This window comes from Chenopodium album, chromosome 3, assembly GCF_948465745.1.
Source record: "Chenopodium album chromosome 3, dcCheAlbu1.1, whole genome shotgun sequence".
Lineage (NCBI taxonomy): Eukaryota > Viridiplantae > Streptophyta > Magnoliopsida > Caryophyllales > Amaranthaceae > Chenopodium > Chenopodium album.
In genome coordinates this window covers 41745885-41772320 of record NC_137836.1, presented here as the reverse complement: position 1 = coordinate 41772320, position 26436 = coordinate 41745885, and the positions used below count along the sequence as shown (strand labels likewise).

Below are 26436 nucleotides of genomic sequence, written 5' to 3'. Positions count from 1 at the left end.
TGTTTAAGATGATACCTGAGGTTGAAGTTACTTTTCCTTTTGCCTCATCATCCAGATACTTGCTGCATTCTCTTTTGTAGTGTCCGGGGTTACCACAATAGAAGTAGCGCATCTTCCCCTTGTCTTTGAACTCCTTATTCCTTGGTCTAAGGGCAAAGATAGCCTCCTTGCAAGAATAGGTCTTTTGGAGCTCTTGGATGACTTCCCTTAAGTACAGTGTATCCCTATTGGCGGTGAGACGCATTTTAAGCTCACATATCCCGAGTAAAGAGAGCTAAGAAGCATGTGAGCCGCTTGCTCGTCTTTCACTGGTTTGCCATTTAGCTCTAGATGGTTGAATAGCCTTATCATGTTAATTACATGAGCTTGAAGTGGCATTCCGGGCCTAAGTCTCACGTTGTAGACTTTTCACCACACCTCTTGTCTTTCTTTCGAGAGACAACCATCTTGCGGTGGCTTGATCCTCATTTTGGAGAGTGACCTAGTCACATCCTCCACGTGACCACCATAATTTCCCCTAGCACTTTTGGTGACCCTCAAATTGACTACATCCTCAAGAGCTTTGAGCATCATGTCCGGAAAATAGCCGGAGAAAATCTCCTTCCATTGAACCGGGATGGAGTTTGCCATGAGTTTCGAAACTCTCTTGCAATCCATGCTCCATTCTTCATGAGCTTCATCACTCATGATCCCTTTCAAGTAGAAACTGGGGATCGGAGTGCCCAAGATATGCTCTAGGTAGCAATTTCTGAGTGTCTTTCGGAGTTCATCTTCCCATTCCTTAAAGTTCACCAAATTCAGCAAAAATGGTAACTTTTTGGGAAGTTCCGGGTACATAAGGTCGTTGTCATTAGTTGAAGACATGATTCTACAATTGAAAGAATTTTAATGAAAAACCATTCAAAATTACTTAAATAAGATTGAATTTTATTCATGCAAATTTTCAATACTTATTTAGCGTCTTATTTACATGTAAAATTGTCCATATTTTGTGAAAATAAGGCGATTCCAAGATCCGAAGAAACAAAGAGTGGTTAAGCATGCTTTGGCTTGTCTTAACACTCAATCTTCTAGGGTAAGCATTGCCTTGCTAATGGATCTAAGCCACTCTTGGTTAGACAATCGTCGCATCTAATGCATCTTTGACAATGTATCTCTTTTGCCACGGTATGTGAGGACTCCTCACTCATACCGATGAGTTAAACCAAAACCAACGTGCACACCCGGTGTGCCTTATGAGCCTTGGAGAAGTGATGGCACCTCGCTTTGGCGTAGCCTACCATCACCCTCGTTCGGTTGGTAAGTGTTGTTTTGGAAAGACAAGTTTGACTCAATATTATTAGGGACCTAGGATTTCTATGTTGATTGTTTTAAGTGAACTTAACTAATTATCGCAACATAAAGAAAACCTAAACATGCATCTAACGAATAATTCACATGTATATAAGCATAAAATATAAAGCGAAATTATAGATGCATATTGGCAACTAGCATGACCCCTTGAATTCTTCAAATCTTCAAAAGGTCTTCATTTGCAATTCAAGGCTTTGTCTTCCAAGATACGCCGTCTTCAAGACTTAACCAAACTATGCAAATACTAGTGTCTACGACTAGGAATAATCTAAATATTAAGGTACAAAAATACTTAACGGTGCGTAGACCGTATTTAGATTTACAAAAATACATAACGGCACGTAGTCCGTATTTTCTATCCTAATCGGGTCCCACTAGTTGCCATTTCATAAAACCTGTGAGAGAGAATATATATATTCCATTCATCCATTCACTATTTGTGAATGGCCCATGCAATTTACAATATCAAACAAGTAAAATGCATTTAAACAACGCGCGCACTAGTAACTAATCTAGGTGGTTAATCTGATTAACACACCTAATTAAAACTAGTCAAAGTTGTTTAACCGATTATGTAATTGACGTCATTAATAATTGAAGCTCCCACTAAATTCCGCATTTCCTTTAATTAATCCAATTAATGAAGTCGGTAGCACCCAAACTTGTCAAAATAAAATTTTGCCAATGCTACTCAAAACCGAGGCCTAGCCTCCCAAAATTTTAATTAAAATAAACAAAATTAATTAAAATAAATAAAACGGCAAAATAAGCAATATTAAGCCAACCGCATTTCAAGTGGCTTTCGCTTTAAGCGTTTTGCAAAGGAAACTCGAATAATCGCGGCTCATGCAAACCAAGCATACTACGGCTACTCACCTCACCGAACCAAGCATATGCACACACAAAAAACTCCGCACACACGGCCCGCGACAAGCAGCCATGGGCTGCTGCCACTGCCGCACGCACAGCCATGGCTGCTGGTGCGTGGTTGCTGCGGCCGTGTGCTACTGCCGCGCGTGTGGCCACACGCAAGGCGGGGCAGCCACCTTTGCAGCCACATGCGGGCTGCTATGTAGCCCGGCTAGCCAAGGGTGGTTCTTTGCCTTGTTTTGGCGTGCCATGGCCTCGGGATTTGATCCCATTTCGCGAGACATAATTAATTAATTCTAATTTAATTTTAGAACTAACTTAATGAGCAAAAAATAAAAATTTTAAACAAGTCTAACTTAATAAAATTTCAAAGTGCAAATAACCAAAATAATTCCTAGAACCATTCTTAATTAAATTGGTTTAGCTTGGTGCAATAATAAAGTTGAGGCAATTTCTCACTTTTAATTTAATCAATTTAAATTAAACTTGAGAATTTGACAAAGTAAGGGGAAGTTGGAAAAATATGCACTTTAATGTTCAAATGAAAATTCCAACATCTAAATTTTGTGAATCCTTGAAAATTATATCTTCCAACATGAAGATAACCAAATTTCTATCACAAAAATTGAAACTTTATGTTTCCAATCAACTCAAAATGATTCAAACAACAAAGTTTAACACAAAATAACATGGAATTTAGTGGTTTTTAAAGTTTCAATCACTTATCACAAATAAAGATTGAATCTTTAACACTTAGGAAGCCTCAAAACAAAAAATTTCACACTAAAAAGCAGTTAGTTTGCAATTATGTGAAAATAAATCAACCTTTAAGCATCAAATACTACCAAGTAAGTGTGCTTTAAGGGGACTTAAAATTGCAGAAAATAATGCAAATAATCAACCACATAATCAACAAGTTATGCCATTAATTTCAAGGTTAGAAAAGACTTAAAATTTTTCGTCAAAAACGAAAAATCCCTTGAAAAAGGCATTTCTGGTCAGAATTTGGGTAAAATCACAGGCCTAGAGGGATAAAAACCTTTCCAGAACACCTTTACCACCCAAAATTCACTATTTTTGGGCAAAAATAAGGGTTCTGGGCCAAATTCGACATTAAAAACGGGATTAAAATAAATAAAACCGAGCTACTATCTAATTAGCAACTTAAACCAGAAAAATAAGCCAAAATAAACCTTGAAAAACATGATTATAAAAATAAACGAGCGGGGCTCCGATACCGCTGTTGGGGTTTGGTGAGTCCGACTCACCGCGTAAACAACCCCGACCCAAGGAACCACTCGTAATTAAAAAAATCATAAAGCATAAATAATAATAAACACAAGAAAAGGAAGAACGAATCATACCCTTGAAGCGAGCTTCGCCATATCAAAACGAGCTCTTACTTTAAAGCCTTGAGCACCGCAAATGCCGTGCCTCCAACGGTATCCACCCACAAAGGACGAACACGACTTTTTAGGTCCGCTACCTTGGAGTTAGCAAGGTCCGGCCAAAACCCAAGTGTTAATGGAGTTTAAGAGTTTTTCCCAGAATATGGAATGCTCTTTCTAACTCCCACTCAAGCACTTTACTCCAAATCCCAAGGTTGGTATTTATAGAGGAAAGTATGAGTGAGAATTTCTATCCCACCAATGTGGGATCATGAAATTCCACAAATTAATTTAAAGCTAAATTAAATTAAAATTGCAAACTAATAATAAATCTACAAGTGGCATTACCATGTGAAATTTAAAGCACGTGCACGCGGCTGCTAGCTGCTGCTGTGCGTGGCTGCTAGCACGCACCTAGCCAGCCATGCTAGGCTCGGCTTGGTGCGCTTGCTAGCCACCTATGCTTGGACATTTTTGCCCCTAGCATTCGGATGCTTGGGGCATTCCGATGCTAGGGGTATTTTGGGAATATGGTCGATTTATTATTATTTTGCGCGTCTCGTCTTTTTATTATTTTTGACTTGACTTCCGACGATCGGTTTCGACGCTCCAAGCTCGAATTACCGACGTCTAAATATTTAACACTCGGGCGACGAATTAATTTCTTCCGAATTATTCGTCGAGGCGGTTCATATATTTTGCTTGGGTGTGACCCGAAGGGTTCAGTCAAGATTAAGTTGTAATATTAATTATATTAATATTACTGATCGGAAGCAGCCTCCACCCAGGCATTCCGATCACTTGACCTTACTGAATATATTAGCTTTCTAATAATTCTGAACACGCTATTAGAATAATACACTTGTTCAAAGGACACCATTCCTTTCAATAGGAAGCATCATAGAAATCATAATTGATCTAAGGAACTTATTCTTTACCGTAAACATCATACTAAGAAAATCATCCTAACATGATACTAGGAAAAGCATCCTAACACATGATACTAGGAATCAAAATAACAATCTAAACATGATTTCTATATCATAATATCAATTGAACAATCAAAGCACTTACTTGGATGCCTCGTACCTCTTTCTAATAACAAAATACACACGTTAGTAACTTCAAGGAAAATAATAAAACAAACAATTAAATTAAATAATTGAAATAGAGATTTGGGACCAAACCCTAGGAAATATCAAAACTTTCACGTCTAGAGCGAAGGCAATTTCGAATTTGGCTAGGTGTGTCTAGATCTTGTCAATGCGGAATTTTTTTGTGAAAAAGTTGGTTTTTAAAGAGAGAGAGAGAATCAAGAAATTCTTGATGAGAGTTGGTGAGAATTAGATGGAGAATTGATGAGAACTGATGATTAAAAACGGAGGTCTAAGGACGTTATTTATAATGAAAACAGTCCGGATATGATAAAAAAGAATCGGAGTTTGCAAAGGAATCACGACGCTGTTACCGCAACTGTCCTTGTTGCCGCGCGACAGGGCTTGTCGCCGCGCGACAAAGCTTGTTGTCGCGCGACAGGCCTGTCGTCGAGCGCTGCAAGACAGTTTTTGCGGATTTTTTTATCATATCTTTTGATCCAGAAGTCCAAATAAGGCATATAATATGTCGTTGGAAAGATATTGAATTCTACTTTCCAACTCAATTAATTAGAATCAGATTGAAATATTTTGTAGATAAAAATATATTTCCAAAATAGTGGAAGGGTGTCAGTTTTGGATATAGTTTCATATTCCATTCATATATTTTTCGTTATAGGTCAGAATTAATATTGTAATATATCATTGGAAAGATAATTTTAAGATCTATCCATCCATATCAGATTTGGATGACGATTTTGAGGCAAGAAAATAATATCTAAATATATTTCATTTCATACAAAACAAGGATTTTCAAAAGGAGTAGTTTTATTCAATTTCAAACTCTTTGAAACATAATTATCAATTCTAACTCCGTTAGGATTTGTGATAACCTTCTAGAGTATTCTAGAAGACTATAATCAATCCTAATAGCTTTAATAATGAAAATTAATAATAGGCCCTCCTCTAGATCATTGGGCCGTAGGTAAGAATCAAACCGGGCCCAGTCTAGTATTTTGGCCATAACTTCCTCATTCTTCATCAGAATTGGGCTTGTAATATATGTCGTTGGAAAGCTATTTTCGAGCCCTATCCAACTACACTATTATTGGACACTTATTATGGACCAAAATAAACTGGATTGGCTATTTTCATAAAATAGAATAGGCTTTTCAAAACAGAAAGAGAGAATTTAAAAACTAACCGCAACACTAGACTTTCCACATTTTCACTTCATTCGATTATGATTCGACGTGAAAGGTATTCATCACCGGGTTTGGTTTTGGGGAGACACAAATGGGTGTCTACAACATCACTATTCTTAAAATACCTAGCCTTTTAAACAGAATGCAACAACGAAGGACTATTCATAAGGTGCCACATTTGTTTAACCAAAAGACCTTAAGATCAGGAAAACCCAACCCTCCCATCGCCTTGCATAACTCTTCCCCTTTTTGCCAATGCATTTTCTTATGAGAATCAGTAAACCCCCACAAAAATCTTGCTAACAACGAATGCATTTCTTCAATTAGACCATCACTGATTCAGAACACACTCATCATATATATCGGGATTGCTTGCAACTAACGGCTTTGATCAACACTTCTTTCCTGGGCCTAGAAAAAAGTTTCTCCTTCCAACTTGGAGCTTCTTCCATATCATTTCCTCCAAAAAAGAAAATATTACCTTTTTTTATTTTCCGATGATTGTGGGAAGCCCAAGGTATTTTTCATGATGCTCGACCCCTTGAACTCCAAGAATATTCACAATTTCCAATCTTCGGGACTTAGTCACATATTTTCTAAATACCACATCTAATTTGTTTAGATTCACACTTTGACTAAGATGCTCTCTCATATTAGCTGATAATGTCATCTATCACCGAGCATTCCCTAATAGATGCTCCTATTGCAAACAAAATACTGTCATACATGAAAAATAGGTGTGACACTCTTGGCGCCCATAGCAAACACAAGCCCCATGAATTAGTTTCTCCCTAGCCACTTTTGCCAATAAAGTAGAAAAGGCATCAGCTACAATAATAAATAAGTATGGAGAAATAGGGTCACCTTGTCGTAATAAGCCTATCGTAAGCTTCACATTGCGCGAAATACTTCCATTAATCTTGAAAGCAAAAGAAACACTAGCCAAATAGTCCATAATTTTTCGGACCAAGCTGTTATCAAAACCCATCTTAAACATCACCTTCTCAAGAAAATATGGTAAATTTATAAACTTGAATAGATAAAATGTATGTGAAAATCTTTGTTTCACGAAATAATTTTTAATAAAGGAATTAATAAAACGCAAATTAGGAAATTTAAGCTTAATGAATATAATTATCAATTAATAAATGAGTTTTAAATACGGGGTATATAATAAATCAGACTATACCCCAAGGTTTATGCAAGTCATCTTACAAGATGGAAGAGGTGACCTTTGACGAATGATATTACTAGTTGATGGGTCATGAAATAAGCACAATTATAGATTAGGTAAGGGTTTGTGCCCAAAGACCAGTAGCTTTTTTTTTTGGGGGGGGGGGGGGTGCTCCTGTGGGTTAGCTCAATTAACACTCTATGCATAGATGATCAAATGCATGTCTGCAGGGGCTACGGTGGCCTGCTAACGGGTCTCTAGGAACGACTATTATTTGCACATATTAATTTTCAATTCTAGGTTTAGAAATATTATCCTTAGATGGATGGTAGATCAAGTTCGTTACCTTAGCAATGCCTTTGCTTGGTGTAGTATTCACAAGGTAGTGTACACATCTTTGCTATTAAGACAAATGACAGATGCATTTATCATCTTTTAATGATATCAATATTGTAGCTTATTATATATTTAAATATAAATAAAAAATTAAATTAGATTAAAATAAATAAATAAATAAATATATATAAAAAAAAGACACCTATTAGGTCGAGTTTAATCGATATACATGTAATTTGTTTTCAAGTTAATCCATCTAAATTTCTCACTCTGCACACATGATCCCAATCCCATATTGACTATAAATTTATTGTTTTACACTTAATATTTATATATGGGCAATAACAAAAAAAAAAATATTTATATATGGGCATGTCACATGTGGCTACCAATATAATATTAAGCATAATCTTATCTTGGTTTCCAATAATAAAAAAAAAAACGATAAGGTTGGGTGCGGCTTGCTGCACCCAATATTTCATACGGCAACAAACATTATTCCAGCAACAACAAACTCAACAATCATCCCAACAATAATAATCACACGCTATGCGAGATAAAATTGAGCAGTAAGAAAGTTATTGGGATCAAATACGTCATCCTTTGTGGAAGAGAGAGAAAGTTTAAGAGAATTGAAGAGGATGGAGAGGAGAGAGAAAATAAGGATTGTTGATTATGTTTGTTCATATTTTATGCTTGATAATTGTTTGAGATTCTCGTATTTTTCAAAATTAACCAAAAATATTGAACTGGGGATTTTTTTATATGATTTATAATTGTTGATATTAATTATCCCATGGAATTGTTTGATAAATTGTGAGTGTTTTGATAACAAATGCATGTATTTTGGTTGAGAAATGAGCAAGTTGTGAAATACTAATGAGCTTAGTACGGGACCTTTAATGGAGGTTTCTCCATTGTTGACTTTTTTATTTTTAATTTTTTTAAAAAATTAATTTTTTTAAAATTGTTTTTTTTTTGAATTTTTATTTTTAGAGGATACATACAATTTGATTGAGGATATGTACTATGTTACAGAAAATGTATAGTTCGTCAAAGGATATGTACAGTTTGGTAGATGATACGTACACTTTGTTGAAAGATTTATATTATTCGATGGAGGATAGTAATATGTTAGAAAATATGTACATTTAATTAGAGAATATATAATTTTTGATATAGGATATGTCAAGTTTATTGGAGGATATGAATTATTTTATGGAGGATGTATACACTTTGTTAGAGGATATGAACTATTTGATGTAGGATATATACAATTTTTAGAGGATGGTTTTTTAAATAGAGGATTGGATGTGTATAATTTATTTGATGATATAAATTATTTGATGGAGGATATTTATTTTTTGATAGAGGACATGTAATGTATTAGAAAATATATATAGTTGATTAGAGGATATATATAATTTGATATAAGATATGTAAAGTTTATTGGATGATATGAATTATTTGATAAAGGATACGTACAATTTGTTAGAGGATATGAATTATTTGATTAAGGATACATACAATTTGTTAGAGGATATGTTTTATTTAATAGAGGATATGTATAATTTATTGGAGGATATAAATTATTTAATGGAAGATATGTACAATTTGTTGGAAAATATGTATTATTCGATGGAGGATATGTATAATTTGTTAGATGATATATCAGTATTATTTTATGGAGGATATGTACAGTCTATTAAAGGATATGTATTACTTGATAGAGGATACGTACAATTTGTTGATGATATGTGGTATTTCATAAAGAATATGTATAACTTGCTGGAGGATATGTGTTATTTGATAGAGGATACATATAATTTATTGAAGGTTATATATTATAGGATACAAACAATTTGTTGAAGGTTATATATTATTTGAGGGGGGATATGCACAATTTATATATGATATGTATTGTTTATTAGAGGGTGCGTACATTTGCTAGTTGAAGGATATGTATTATTTGATAGATGATATAAATAGTTTGTTACACAATATGTATCATCTGATAGAGGATATGTACAATTTATTAAAGGTGTGTGTATATATATATATATATATATATATATATATATATATATATATATATATATATATATATATATATATATATATATATATATATATATATATATATGATAGAGGACATGTACAACTTGTTAGAGGATATGTATAACTTTTTGGAGGATATATATTATTTAATGGATGATATGTACAATTTATTAGAGGGTATATATTATTTGAAGGAGGATATGTATGTATAATTTGTTAGATGATATATATTATTTGATAGAGTATATTATTTGATAGATGATATACATTTTCCTTTAATTTATTGCCGAGTTAATACAAGAGATATCATCCATTGTATAGATAATATTATAAACATAATGCATGATATCATTTAACTTATGGAGGATATCCTCCAACCTATAGAAGATATAATGAAACTTATAGATGATATAATCTACATAATAGAATTTAATTTATAAAAATAATTAAAAAGTCAACAATGGCAGAACCACCATTGAAGGTCCCATAATAAGCTAATGGGTATAACATAACATGCTCATTTTTCAACCAAAATACATGTATTTGTTATCAAAACACTTACAATTCAACATACAATCACATAGTACAATCAATTTCAACAATTATACATCACACATGAAAGCCCCAAATCGATTTTTTTAGGCATTTCTCAAAAAATCTGAGAATATCAATCAATTATCAAGCCAATTTAAGTATAAAACATGGATAAATATAATCAACAATATTTATTTTCTCTCCCCTCTCCATCCTCTTTAATTCAGGCATTAATCATGGACAAATAAAATAGAGGAATTTAGTAGAAAGTTGAGGAGAGAGAAAATAGGGATGGGTTAAAGGTAAAAAATGAGAGAGAAAGTGAAGTAGGATTGAGTGTGAGTATTGTTGTGATGGTGAGTGGAAATGAGGGTGTGAAAAATTTGTATTGCCGTACAAATAATAGTTGGACTGACGAAATGTTTGGTCAAACTTGACTGACCCAATATTTTGTATAAAGAAAATAGTGCAATCTTATCTTCTACAATAAGTCTGTAGCAATTGTTAATTGATCTTCACTATAGAGTACTAATAATTAGGGGGGTAGGGGGCGGGGAACTTGTAGGTGATAATCACTATCATCTGCTTTTTTCTTATGTTCAGGCTCGCCATCGGAAAAATTAAATCCAGAGTATTCAAGATGCTTCAGGTACTTGGGTCCATGATCAGAATGAGGTTCGCAGGGTTATACTAGATTATTTCTCGTCTCTTTATAAGGTTCATCGGTCTCAGTCTCCTACAGCACAGTTTGATGGATCAGATCTAGATCTTCCCTATCTTCTAGAGGAGGATATGCAAGGTGTTATGATTCCCTTTTCTGCAGAGGAAATTAGGCAAGCTATTTTTCGCATCGATGATTCTAAATCCCCTGGTCCTGATGGTTATTCTTCTTCTTTCTCTAAGTCTCACTGGGCGGTTGTGGGTCCTTCAGTAATCTCTGCTATTCAGTATTTTTTCCTTCATGGACATATGCTTCGGGAATGGAATCGCACCTTTATATTTCTCATTTCAAAGATGGACCAGCCTAAACTGCCCTCCCAATATCGTCCTATTGGGTTATGTAATGTTCTCTACAAATGTATTGCTAAATGTCTTTCTTCCAGAATTCGTAGGGTGTTACCTTCCCTGATCTCAGACTTGCAGAATGCTTTTGTTCCCGGTAGGGTGATGTCTTATAATGGTCTCCTGGCCTATGAGATTATGTCATATATGAAAAAGTCTCGAGGTCGTACAATGTCAGCAGAAGTGAAGTTAGATATGAATAAGTCTTATGATAGAGTCAATTGGGATTTTTTGTGGCAGGTTCTACGGATCTTCGGTTTCCCGCCTTATTGGATACATATCATTCAGCAATGCGTTTCTACGGTTTCGTACCAGATTCTAGTTAATGGTAATCCAACAAGGGTATTTCGTCCTGCTTGTGGACATCGATTACCCATTTTTTTTTTGCTGATGATTCTCTTCTTCTCTTTCAACCTTCTCCTCGGGCTTGTTCCAATGTCCTTCAAGTTGTTTAGCAATTTTGTGACGCTTCTGGCCAGATGATCAACTTGCAAAAGTCGTTTGTCCGATTTAGCTCTAATGTTCCTGAAGATTATCGGGATTTTTTAGCATCCTCTTTGCATCTTAAAGCGCTTCCTTCTTTGGGATTGTATTTGGGCTGTCTGTCGACATTGGGAGAAGCAAATGCAAAGCTTTCCAGCCTTTAGTTGACAAGATCGCTTCTCTCTTGTCTACGTATGCTTCGCTTCATCTCTCTACTGCTGCAAAGTTGGTTATTATTAACTCTATATTGGTCGCTTCGCTTAATCATGTCCTTTCGGTGTTCATGATTCCTTCCTCCATAACTGATAAAATTAATAATTTTTTGGTTCGTTTCTGGTGGAAGAGTACTCCTCATTCTAGGGGTTTAGCTTTGGCCTCCTCCTCTATTCTCTTCACGCCGAAAGGTATGGGGGGACTGGAAATTCAACATTTGGGATCGTTTAATTCTGCCCTGTTAGCTAAGCAATCTTGGCGTATTATGCAAAATTCTCAGCTTTTGGTTTCTCGGGTTTTGCGGGCGAAGTATCCTTCTCTTTTGCTGCCTCGCTCCAATGATCGTATTCTTATACCGTCTTAGGGTTGTAGAAGTGTGTTGCAGGGTCTTTAAGTCTTAAAATCAAGTCTTGGCTGGAAGGTTGGGGATGGTTCTCATATTCATAATCTTCAGTATTCTTGGGTGCCAGATTCTTCTGTGCAGTTTAAGGATTCTCTTGCTGGTTCGGCTCTGCCAACACTGGTGTCCTCTCTTATTGATCCCGGCACTAACGCTTGGGATTCTACTTTAGTTCACTCTTTATTTCCCTCTTCCACGGCCTCTCGAATTCTTGGTCTTGAGCGACCTTCTCGGTCCATGGATGATTTGGTCTACTGGAAGTTTACTCGGGACGGACAATTTTCTACTAAATCAGCTTATGCTCTCTTAGTCCGTGATACAGATTGGTTTCCTCAATCTGTCCCTTCTCTAGCTCCTCTCCAGTGGAATAAGGTGTGGGCTTTGTCTATTCTTCCTAAATGGAAGCTTTTTATCTGGAGGATTATCCATGATGCTATACCAGTGGCGGAAAAGTTAAGTACCAAAGGCATTCCGATCAATCCTACCTGTTCTATTTGCCGTTTGGTCCCTAAATCGACGGATCACCTCTTCCTCAGTTGCTCTTTTACCAGACGTCTTTGGGTTTGTGGTCCTTTAGGTATTCGACCTCCGGATGCTCACCTATAATCCTGAGAATGGTTTTCATCTTTGATAGCATTGACTATTGATCTAAAGGACTGGTCGAGTCTGGATTCCATCCTTTCTTTTGCTTGGGAAATATGGGTTTTTAGGAATAATATTCGGTTTTGCCAAGTTCCTTGCTCTCCTTCTTGTCGTAGTTCAACTACAAGGGATTTTTCTGAGGTTGTTTCTTCCCCGCCTCTGGGTTTTGATTCCTGTCCTTATTCTTGTTGTCTTAGGGGTAATGGGATGGATTCTCCAAATGTGAAAGTCATTGTTGATGGTGCTTGGGATCCTCAAGACTGTAGGGCAGGGATTGGTTGGTGTTTTTCTTTGGATACAGGTAATAGTCTTGGTGGTGCGGCTCGGGCTTGTTTTGCTCTTTCAGCCTCTCAAGCTGAATTGCTGGCTTGTCTCTTTGCTCTTTGAATGGCTGTCCAACGTGGCTTCTCCCAAGTCCTCATTTAAACTAACTACATGACTTCCTTGTTTACTCTGCAAAATGTGGGTTCTAGGAACATCTCCACTGTTTAGATTCATCGGCAACTTCAGGATATCCTTCCTTCTTTCCAGGTCTGTCACGTTCAGAAGGTTTCTCGTGGAGTTGGCTTTCCTATTCACTGCCTAGCTACTTCTGCTAGGACTCGTCAGCTTCTTTGTTACTGTTTTTAGGTTTTAGTTCTTTCTTTTTGTGTTAGCTTTTGTTAAAATAAAAAAAGAGGTAACAATCTATGCTATAAAATTAGAAAAATAGTTTTGTGTAAATATAGGGCTATCAAATACTACGTATATCATTACTTCCTTATATAATATCTCATATAACAATAATAGTCATCAATATTGGACGCAAATCCGAACTAAAGATTAAACTACTACAGGAGATAAGCAATTGTTGATCCGAACTTAATTCAGCCCCAATACTAGAGTTACCCTAAAGCTAAGAAAATTAACCCCCTCAATCCCACTTAAGTTAATTTGATTCAAAATAAATAAACCCGACCCGAATCCAACTCAAACTAAATCCAACTGGAATTAGACAAATGTTGATCTGAATTTGACCTAACATAAGTCAAACCTGAATTATACAGAGTTAGTCTCGAATTTCACCAGATTCAAACCTAATCCAAACTTGATATATCTTGACCAAAATTGACTTAACCCAACCAAGGGTGGGTCAAAGAATAACTATGATCCGAACATACCCGACTTATCAAAAGTCAACTCAAGCTCCATACAATTAGAGCTGTCAATTTGGGTATTCAAGTCGGGTTCAGATTAGGTCAAATCAAGTGTCGGGTTAAATAAAGATCATGCTATGTCGGATCAATCTAGCCTCAGATCACGTTCATGTTTAGGTCGGGTCAGTTCGGTTAAGGTTATTCCGGGTCATTCATCCTTTAGGGTGTAAGTCGGTTTCGATTTGAATCAATTTCAGATTGGATATAATTTTAGATTTGGGTTGTGTTGAGTCGGGTTAGGACGGATTAATAGATGGTACATTCGGATTCGGATTAGGGTTGGGTCAGATAATTATTATTAGGTCGGATAATCATAAAGTTGGATCTTTCTTGGTTTTGGTTCAAGTTCAATTCAAATAAATAGCGATGTGGTCAAGTTGAATCTATATAATTACTCCTTGCATAGTTCAATCAAGCATTATCAAGATTTTATTAAACCTATACACGAATTAATAGAGAATAAAATGTATATATATAATCTGAACGATTGTACCAATATATATGTTGTTAAGAATTGAGGGTTTACAGAATTGTACTAATATATAAGATGAACAAAAGGCATATAAAATTTTATTAAACCTTCCATTACTCGGGTCAATAACAAGTTGTGTTGGGTTATAACTGTTTCCAGGTTATGATTGGGTTAGGTACTAATTCGGGTTAGGATTGTAGTCGGATCAGATCAAATCGATTGACGGTTATTAACAGGTCAGGTGCACGTTCGGATTTAGGTCATAAAGTATCAGATCAAATAGGTTGTTGATTAACATCAGGTTTAGTTCAGGTAGGCCACAGGTCACTAGTTTCATCCCATTGTTCGGGTACAGGTCAGGTTCAGATCATTGCCGGTGTAAGTCGGGTTCTCGGGTCGGGTTAGTTTTTGACAGCTCTACACCCTATAACCTAATTTGACACCTCACCGATAAGTTGTCAATAAAAGAAAAAGAGAAAAAAAAAGAAAGAAAGGAAAAAAAAATACCTCACCAATATCAATCACAGTTTATACAATAAACACATACGAGTAAAATTTTTGAACTGGAGCGTACCCGTGCTAAAGCACGGAATATATTTATCGTATATATCAATGTTTTTTTATTACTACTCCATACAATATTATTAATTTATTTGTGTAAATATGATAGTGAAAGTTATTGAAATTGTTTAGTAAAAGTTATGAAATAGGAAGTTATGATAGAAATTATTGGTTTTTTTTTTAGAAAAAAAAAAGTAAACTTAAGAAAAATTGAGGATTTAAAGTTTGGAGTGTTGTGGTTAAAAGTTGAAAAACTCTGCAATTATATAAAAGATTGGAATATTAGTTGCCGTCACCTTAAAAAAAAAACAAAAAACAAAAAAAAAAGTCTTTAGCTTGTCAAATAAATGAGGAATTTTAAAGGGAGAAAAGTTAGGCATTTGTAAATGTATAACATTAATTAAAATATTATTAAAACACATGATAGAGAGAGAGAAGAGGAGAGAGATAGGAAGAGAGAGGTTTGTAGGTGGACCCCACCTATTTTTTGGTCGGGTTGTATCACGTGAGGGGGGACCACATGTTGATTGCTCCACTGAAAGTTTATATGGTTCCATTGAATCCTCAGTGGTACTATTTATGCATAAATTTTATACAACTGAATGCATATATAATACCATTATGTGCATATATATTATTATTGTATCTTCAGTGATACCATTTCATCATCCCATTATACCAGAATATACATTCGTTTGTACATATGTATAATTACATTAATACCCCTTGTTATGCATTAATATATGCCTAACTTCCCTCCATTTCTAATTCCTCCAAATAAAGTGTATGCTGAAATAACGTCAATAGGCTATGGAATTTGGAAGAGCAATTTAGATTTAAGATGCCACCTAATTATATGTTTTGTAGTATGTATTTATCAATTAATTCCTCCTCCCACTTTGCCTTTCTTTATTGTCTCAATTTTTATTTATTTTTCTATATATATATTTTTTTAATTGTCTCAACAACAACAACAACAACAGTACAGAACTACATGTATCTTTTGAGTTAATCTGCTTGGTTAATCGCAAATCTCTCTTATTATAAAATTAACCTTAAAATTTAGAGATTAATGTAGAGTACATATTAAAAATAAATAAAATGCAAGAACAATTAAAATTGACGCTCCCAATGATGTGGAGTTGAACACGATAGAATGTCTTTTTATGATTTTAAAGTGGGAAAAACTGAAAATATATGCGGTAATATTTGTACTGCTACTTATAACAACATTAGCAAAATAGTGTTGGTAAGTTCCTAAGTTGATCTCTTGTTTAGTTTTTTATATAGCACTAAATTGCCCTCTAAGGTGACTGAACCCAATTGATTCCCATTCACCGTTTGACCATCCGGCAAACCCACCAAACAATTCTGTATGGTCTTGATATTTGTCATGATGGACAAGTCATTAGTAACATGATTAAAAGCTCCTGTATCCACAATCCGTAATACGCTTATATTACCTTCTAATTGTGACTTGTTTGGGTTTGCTCAAAATATCGATTATTTGTAAGGCTTGCTCAAAAGAATAATTTTGGAACCTGGCTCTAATACCATGTCAAATTTAATTAAATGACTCAACTTTCTTATTCACATGTAAGGAGTATATATAGTTACAAGAGATATTTCTAACCCTAACTAGAATAGGAATAAGATAAATATAAACATAATTAGGAAATCTAAAGATATTATACAATCTTTCGTAATTATTATCTCAACAATTCATTTTCTTTTGCTTTAAATAAACTTACACATGAGAGTGATGGATAGCTCAAGTGGTTAGAGCTTCCCTCCCGATTCCAGGAGATCCTGGGATCGATTCTCACCCCAGCCCTTGTGGCTCTCTAAACACCAAAAAAAAAAAACTTAGACATTGTTTAGATTGAGACAATTGTGAAAGGAATGGTGTCCTTCGAACAAGTGTACTATTCCGTTAGTGGGTTTAGAATTATTAGAAAGCTAATATATTCAGTAAGGTCAAGTGATCGGAATGCCTAGGTGGAGGCCGCTTCCGATCAGTAATATTAATATATAATTAATATTACAGCTTAATCTTGACTGAACCCTTCGGGTCACACCCTTAGCAGTAACCGAACCGACTCGACGAATTAATTCGGAAGAAATTAATTCGTCGCCCGAGTGTTAAATATTTAGACGTCGGTAATTCGAGCGTATTATTAGAGCGTCGAAACCGAGCGTCGGAAGTCGAGTCAAAAATAATAAGTGACAAGACGCGCAAAATTATAATAAATCGACCATATTCCCAAAATACCCCTAGCATCGAGTGCCCCGAGCATCCGAGTGCTAGGGGCAAAAATATCCTAGCATAGGTGGCTAGCAAGCGCACCAAGCCGAGCCATGCATGGCCGGCTGGTGCGTGCTAGCGCACCATAGCTAGCAACATGCTAGCAGCCGCAAGCATGCGTGCTAGCAGTAGCTAGCTGTCGCAAGCCTTACGTGCTAGCAACGCACGCAAGGGCCAGCAACCCGCACTTCTGTGCATGGCTTGCTAGCCATAGCAGCAGCCCGCAACATCAAGTGCGGGGCTGGGCTCTCGGCTGGGCTGCGGCTGGGCCATAGGGCCGAGTACTAGGGGAAGCAAGTGGGAGCATATGGAAGCAAGTGGGGCGAGGGACATGTGGCACAAGGAGAGTATTGAGTGGGGAGCAAGTATGGTCCCCTACTTTACATATGATAGTGTCACTTGTAGATTTATTATTAGTTTGCTTATTTATTTTAATTTAGCTTTAAAATAAATTGTGAAATTTCATGACTTTCACATTGATGGGATAGAAATTCCCACTCTCCCTCTTGCCTATAAATACCCATCTTGGGTTTTTGTGAAGAGTGCTTTAGTAGGAGTTCAATAGAGCATTGCATTAGCAAAAACTCTTAAACTCATATAATACTCGGGTTTTGGTCGAACCTTGCTAAGCTCGAGGTAATGGACCTAAAAGTCGCTAGTAGTTTTTGCGGGTGGATTTCCGTAGGAGGCTCGCGTATTTTCGGAGCTTAAAGCTTTCAATTAAGAGCCCGACTTTGAGGGCGAAGCAGGCTTCAAAGGTAAATTCCAATTTTATCCTTTTATGTTTATTTATTATGCTTTATGGTATTATTAATTGCGAGTGGTTCTTTGGGTTGGGGTTATTTCCGCAGTGAGTCGGACTCACCAAACCCCAACAACGGTATCGGAGCCTCGCTCGTTAATTTTTAAAATCATAATATTTTTCAAGGTGTTTTTATGCCTTAATTTTTCTGGTTTTGAGTTGCTAATTAGATTAGTAGCTCGTTTTATATATTTTAACCTCGTATTAAAGCTATCATCAGTCCCGAACCCAGATTTTGACCCAAAAATAGTGAATTTTGGGTGGAAAAGGCGTTCTGGAAATGGTTTTTCCCTTTTCAGGACTCGGTTTTTAGCCAAAAAATGACCAGAAATGCACTTTTCGAGGGATGTATCGTTTTGACGAAAAATTTTAAGTCTTTCTAACCTTGAAAATTAATTGCATATTTATGGTGGTTATGCAATTGGTTCAATACATATTTTATATGCAATTTAAACCTCTTTAGGCATGATTACTGGGTGGTAATTTGTGCTTGAAAGCTTGGTTTTATTTTTCACATAATTACAAACTAAATGCATTAACTGTGATTCTTGTTCTTTGAGGCTTCCAAGTACTAAAGATTCAATCTTTAATTATGTTAAGTGATTGAAACTTTAAGTTACTAAATTCCATGAATTTTTGTTAACTTTTGTTGCTTTAATAATTTTTTAGTTGATTGGAATCATAAAGTTTGAAACTTTGTGATAGAAAATTGTTTATCTTCACATTGGAAGATATAAATTTTTCAAGGATTCACAAGTATTAAAGTTGGAATCTTTATTGAACTTATGTTCATTTTTCCAACTCCCTTTTATTTTGTCAAAAACTCAAGATTAATTTAAATTAATTGAATTAATAGTGAGTAATTGCCCCCTTATTTTTTGTTGCACCAAGTTAAACCAATTTAATTAAAGAATGGTTCTTGGGAATTATTTTAATTAGATGCACTTTGAAAATTTTATTTTAAGTTAGACTTGTTTAAATTTTCATTTTGCTCAATGAATTAATTCTAAAATTAATTTAGAATTGATTAGATATGTCACAATAAATCGGGAATTAATTCCGAGGCACAAGCACGTAAACCAAGGCACAATAGCCATGTGCATCCCTCGGCCAGTTGGGCTGCTCACACAGCCCGCATGTGGCTGTCGAGGGACAAGGCTGTTGCGCTTGGTGCGTATGGTGCTAGGTGTGTGCGAGGAGTTGTGCGCTGACTTGGTGCATGAGGGGCATGCGAGAAGATGCTAGGCGTGGCAGCAGTGCTAGGCAACTGCAGCTAGACGCGCATCGAGTGCGCGCTGCCAAGCAGCGCCCAGCAACATCACAACACGTAAGGTCGAGGCTGCTAGGGAAGCGCCCAACACTTGCGTGCGTGTGAGTGCTTAAGGGTGCTAGGCTTGGGTAGTCGATGCACTTTTTCTCTCGGTTTTAATTTTTCTTTTTGGCCATTTTGTTTATTGTAATTAAAGTTTTGGAGGCTAGGTCTCGGGTTTTGAGCAGCATTGGCAAAATTTATTTTGACAAATTTTGGGTTTTACCAGCTTAATTAATTGGATTAATTGAGTTTGATGTTGAATTTAGTGGGAGCTTCTAATATTAATTGCGCTTATTTACATAACCGGTTAAAACAACTTTCACTAGTTTTAATTAGGAGTGTTAATTGGATTAACCACCTAGATTAGTTACTAGTTCACACGTGTTTATGCATTGTTACTTGTTTATCGTTGTAAAATGCATGGGTCATTCACAGATAGTGAATGGATGAATGGAATGTATATTCTCTCACAGGTTTTATGAAATGGCAACTAGTGGGGCCCGATTAGGATAGAAAATACGGACTGCGATCCGTGATGTATTTTTGTAAATCTAAATACGGTTCTGCGAACCGTTGAGTATTTTTATTCCTTAATATTTAGATTAGTCCTAATCTTAGATACTAGTAATTGCATTTGATTTTGGTCAAGTCTTGGAAGACAAAGCCATGAAGTTGCAAATGAAGACCTTTTGAAGATTTGAAGATCTCAAGGGGTCATGGTAGTTTCCAAATGCATCTCTATTTATGTTTTTCGATATGTATATGTTTATGTATATGAATTATATGTTAGATGCATGTTTAGGATTTCGAATGTTGTGATGATTAATTAAGTTCACTTATATCAACCAACATAGAAACCCTAGGTCCCTAAATATTGAGTAAAACTTGTCATTCCAAAACAACACTTACCAACCGAACGAGGGTAGTGGTGGGCTACGCCAAAGCGAGGCATCACTACCTCTCCAAGGAACGTAAGGCATACCGGGTATGCAAGTTGGTTTTGGTTGTACTCAACGATATGAGTGATGGAGTCCTAACATGTCGTGGCAAAGTGAATAAATTGTTGAGAGAGCATTAGATGCGACGATTTATTCAACCAAAAGTGGCTTGGAGCCATTAGCAAAGCGCTGCTTACCTTAGGAGATTGAGTGTTAAGACAAGCCAAAGCATGCTTAACCACTCTTTGTTTCTTTGGATCTTGGAATCAACTTATTCTCGCCAAATGGGGACAAATTTAATGCGTGGATAAGACGTTTAATAAGATTGAAGATTTGCATGAATACCTTTTGATTTTCAAACTTATTATGTTATTTACTTGATAAATTGTTATACTTTGCACTTATATTTGTAGAATTCCAAATAAAATTGTAGTGCTTTCCATGATTTGTAAAGGAAATCTTTGAGAATGGTTCTCAAAGAAAAGTAAAGCATTTCTAAAATACAATTCTCATAAATGACTTTTACAACAAAGTCCGAAAGGACGGTTGGACATCATGTATTCAAAATACTAGGTAGTTTTGATAAAACATGAAGTATTGAGTTGCAAACTCAAATTTTCAATATTGACAACCAACATATCTTTTCGCTTAATACATAAATGAGTAGGACTCATTGATGAAGTAATTCAAGCGTGAATTAAAGGAAAAGATGGAACTTTGTTTTACGGCGCATTAGATGCTTAATTATGCCTAACAAAGTATAAAAGTCAAAGACTCTTAAAGAAATGGTTCTTTAAAGATTATGAGATAAAGTATGATAAGAAATATAGGAAACGAGGAACAAAGAAAAGGAATAAGATTCCATTTCAACCCATGAGTTCATGTTATTGTAGTTAACTTAGCAATTCGTTATCTTCACAAGTATTGGATACTTCTTGAGTGTTCCACTTTGAAAGTGACCTCAAACTATTGAAGATAAGCTAAGTAATCGACTTACAAGCTAATAATGAAGCAAAGTGGTGCTACATCAGTTGTAAGGACATATGCTTTGTTTAAAGACCTTTAAGCTAAGGCTAGAACAAATAAATGGTTATTGTGTTCCATAATTAGCAATTGATCCGTTTACACACGGAAAGACTCACATTCAAAGCAATGAGAAATAGTTGCAAATTTATTTGAATGGCATGATTGTCTAAACCATGAGTCAAGAATTCTTGATTATAAACAAACATTTCCTTAACATGACAAACTAGCAAAAGCTCAAAGTCATGGGCATGATTTGCGTTCCAAACATCTTTAGCAATGTCACATTGACAAGAACATACTCAAGGCTCTATGAGTTAGGCTCTTGATAGTTGATCGATTCGGAATCGTTCTAAGACAAGCAAGTCTTACTTGTTGAAACCAACAAAGTAAAGATCTATTGTTCTTGGTATAGACAATTGACTCCAAAAGCTAAAGATGATTCATTTAATTCAACGTTTCACAAAGAATTTGAAATAATATGGCTATATTCATCAAATGTGAACAAACTTGACCTTGAATAGTTCAAGAGTTCAATGAAGTACAGGATCGACTTGGCAAGATATCAAAACGTCTAGATTAGATCGAGCGATGTTTGCTTGAGCCAAGCGTGACCATCACAAAGTTATGAAATTGAAATTTTCATAAATAACTCCACAAAGAACATAGTGTGTCTTCACGGATATCTCGATGCCATTTAAAAATGACTCGAACAATGATGGATCACATCCCTTCCTATAAAGTTCTTAAGATTTGCACGAAGGACTAATGTTACACTAAACAAAATGTCGAAGCTAAGAAAGGACGCCATATTCAATTATGGATAGAATTATCTTCTAAACGTCTTTTCAATTATATGTTTAAAACTCTTAGCCACAGTGGGAGTTCACTGGCTCAGTGGGAGCTAAGTGACTCAGTGGGAGCTCACCGGCTTAACAAGAGCTAGGTGGTTGAGTGGGAGCTTAATGGCTCATTAAAGGCTAAGATAGCTCAAGTGGGAGCTAACTTTTTGTTTTACAACGAACTTTTACCCAAAGACAATATACATGTCTCTTTGTAAGCATTCAAGTGAGACCATGGGCATTACCTTAACAACCAAATTGAGAACATAGTGTATGTTGCTCTAAGTGGTGTCTTTCTGAAAAATAACACGTTTTCAAAACGACAAGTGGGAGGAAAATGAACTCGATGACAATCGAGCTTAGCAACAAACTAGAACCGAGAATCTCGGAATACCTTAAAAGGGCTTCTTGAGAATTCTTGATCAAGAATACTCAAAAGGACTTTACAAGTTCCTTAAAATAGAATTTACTACTCACAAAACATCAGAAATGTTGGAGTAAGATCAACATAATAAAAGGGCTTTGGAAGCGCCTTGAAACTCAGTGGTTGATGTAATTGCCCCGTATAGGTATAGAATTCACCAAAGGCTTGGATTGAATCCTATAAATTTCTATTAAGTTAGAAATAAACCTAAGACTTACAAGCATACTATTTACTATTAGATAGCTACGACAAATCCAAATTCCGAATAATGGTTAGAGGCCATAAAAATCCGAGATAGACTCCATGTTTGAAAATCATGTATGAAACTTGATTAATTTGCATAAAGGGTGAAAGACCCATCGATTGGAAATAAGTTTTCAAGTAGATAACTAACAAATGTGGAAATGTATATGCATACAAGCTAGATTGGTTGAAAAGGATACAATTAAATTCACGGAGTTGATTTTAATAAAAACCTATTCAACAATCGGAATGCTAAAGTCTTTTCGTGATTGTTTAAGCAAAATTGCACATGTGAAATATGGAAAAATAGATACCAAAACCGCCTTCCTAAAATAGGATTTTGGAAGTGACTATGAAAATAGTCTAAGGGTTTAGAAAATCTAAATGATGCTAGATTTGAAAGCAAGCTCAAGGAATCCGTCATGGGATTAAAGAAAGTATTGTATATAGGAATTGGAACGTGTTTTCTCATAAAGTTAATAAGAGGATTGGCTTATGGAGAAACATAGAAATTCTTATGAATAAGAAGTTTAGTGGGAGCAAAAGTAAAGGTCCAACGAAAAGTTAATGAACACTTTGTTGTGAAATAACTATCAAATGATAAATGCTTAGATTTGAAATTATTTTTGACAATGGACCAAACAAAAGACGATACTTATTACGTATTGGGTATTAAGTTCTATTGTATATACTTAATAAAATGTTTGAACTTGTAACGGAGTTTGCAATGTTAAACATGAATTAAAGGACTTTGAAAGACTTTCGACCCATTATGTATAAAACTAAGTAAATGTTTGAACTAAGTATAAGCTAAATACTAAGTCAAACATGAAAGATTCTAATAGAGACTTTCAACCGTATCATATAGCAAACAATTTAGCAAAGACTCAGTGAAACTAAATGAGCTAAAATGTCAAATTGATGGAATAAGATTGAGAATTACTATGCAATTTAATCCATCATGTACGCTGTGATATAGAATCGTCGCACGACTAACTTGGTTAGAGCATCTGCAGTATGTATGTAGTACCAATCAACCTGAATCTATGTAATATATCGTTAGATTATGGCCATGAACATCCAAAGTACTTGGATAAGTAACAGGATGAGTTATTGACTTGTGGAAACAAATACGATTTGAGAATTGATGTTGCAAGCACAAACCTTAACAAGGATTAGATCCTTAACAAGGAAGCCGTTTATAAGCACGAGCTTAAAATGAGTCGTGGCTTGAGAATGGTAACACGGACGTGGATCCATGTGTAATGTGCAGGAATTTAAGGAAAATTCCATGATCACAAGTGATTAGGGTATCCCAAATCAATGTGAGCTATTTGGAATGAAACCCAAGCAAAGCATCATCAAGAAGTCTACTAAAATATATGTTGCGAATATTGTTGCCTTATTGGCGATATTAAAGAAGATTTTCTATGGAAAGTTCGTTGCTAAACGTTAATGATTGTAGGTCGTCAAGTTGAAGGTCTCAATCATGAAAATGAGTGGGAGCCATCACTTGGAGAATAAATCCTAAATCACATATAATCCATGACGCTAGTAGAAAAAAGTATTTGACCACCGGTTCAAAACCCCCCTATGCCACCGGTTTTGAACCGGTGGGCATTTGGGGGGTGGCAATAGTCTGATGCAAAGCCACCGGTTCAAAACCGGTGGCAAAAACAAGTATGGCCACCGGTTAACCGGTGGCAATAACTTTTCCCGGTTTTTTTTATGGGGTTAAAGGCACCGGTTCCTGTTCATAATTGGTGCCAATAATGGCAAAAAAAATAAAAAAATTTTTTGCATTTTTTTCACTTAAATTGATAAATAAACACTAACATATATATAAAGTTACATATTTTCATTAAAAAAAATGCAGTAATATTACAATTTTTGTCTAAAAAATTAAAATAAAATACAAGGTAAAAAAAATATGCAGCTACACAGTAGCAGAAGTGCAGAACAGCAGCAGCAGCGCATATAAGGAGCAGCACGCCAGCACAGAAGCGGAACACCAGCACAGAAGCAGCCCCATATCTTAGTTAAACAAATTTTTGCATTATTCCGACATGATCTTCTGAAATCCACAAGAGAAGAATATTATCAGTATCAGATTTTTCAGTGACTTTGAAGCGCCAAAACTCAAAACATATAATACAGTATGTCAGTATATGAGCAAAACAACTACTAGCTTAAGGATATTAATAAAAAAAAAGTCTTCATGTAAAATCCTAGAAAAGTAGACATGCATAGCTCTTGAACATTTACATACTTTATATACAAGTATGAGACTATGACTCTATGAATATTGCTTTTGTCCATCTCATACACTTCCAAAATAAAATTGCAATTCATCAATCAAGAGGCAAGAATTTGAATTTTACCAGTATGCTTTGTGGCTACATGTAAGTGAACTAGGTACAGATCCATATAATCAAGTCGAAGTTGCTTCAAACTGTCTTTGCACGCTTCATGTACATGTCCATGGTCAGAGCTCCACAGCTGCAATAGGATTATACATGATAAGTGAGTGTAAATGTCATCTGATGATCAAAGTTCCTCCCAAAATAAGAAATTTTGTCCTCACTTAACCTTTGTGGTTATGAAAAGATCCTCCTTTTTGACAAGCCCAACTTGAATTGCTTCAGCAAGTGCCTCCCCAACCTCAGCTTCATTCTGGTAAAAAGCTACAAGAATCGTACCCGATTACACATCGTAACTTTATCACCAAAGACAGTAAGATAATAGTACATTGTAATGAACATGAGAGTTTTCTATTTGTCATTCTAAGGCTTGTGCTTGTGCATGTACATGGCTCTGAAATAAAACAACCCTAGACTTTGTGAACTTAATAGTCATTTTGAAACAAGAAACAGAACCATAATCACACAACAGCATCACCTGGTCAGAAGCTCAGAATGAGGGATGATCAGAATAGTCAGTTTGTAAAATCCTTTTTTTTTTTTTATCATATCTCATCTACTCTTTAAATTCAAACAATCAATCAAAGATTCCAGTTCATGAGCAATGCCTAGCAAAGTGGTGCAGTGGTGCACATCTTAGTGCCTTAGTACATTACGGTCTCAGACCAAGCTTGAGCTTGACACGAGCTCAATAAATTCGGATTTTGACCGAGCTGATTCGGTAGCTAGAAATCAGGCAAGGGTTATTGTAGACACCTAAAAATGTCTCCCCAAAACAAAACCCGATGATGAACAACCTTTCACCGCCATTATTGGTCGGGTTGAGTATTTAATCTTCGAGTGCTTAAATCCATATTTCCATTTCATAAACCAACCCAATTCCTATCCCATTTCCCCAAACCATAACTTATTTTCCTCTTTTCGTGACTTTAAACCCAAAATAATTCATTTCGTGTCCTTTAAAATCATTCATTTCGTGTCCTTTTTATAAAACGTTAAATCCAGTTTATTTTGGTCCATAATCAGGGTCCAATGATTGAATAATTGGATGGGGCTTGAAAAGAGATTTCCAACGATATATTATAA

At 35.5% G+C, this 26436-nt stretch overlaps 1 long non-coding RNA gene across 1 annotated transcript; it reads right to left on the bottom strand.

Moving 5' to 3' along the window:
• Nucleotides 1–24737: 24737 nt before the first annotated feature.
• LOC145613508 (uncharacterized) lies at nucleotides 24738–26045 on the bottom strand. Its single transcript, XR_014106959.1, has 3 exons — nucleotides 25520–26045; nucleotides 25312–25429; nucleotides 24738–25001 (listed from the first exon to the last, which is right to left on the bottom strand). It is a non-coding gene; the product is annotated as an uncharacterized LOC145613508 (long non-coding RNA).
• Between the last annotated feature and the right edge of the window lie 391 nt (nucleotides 26046–26436).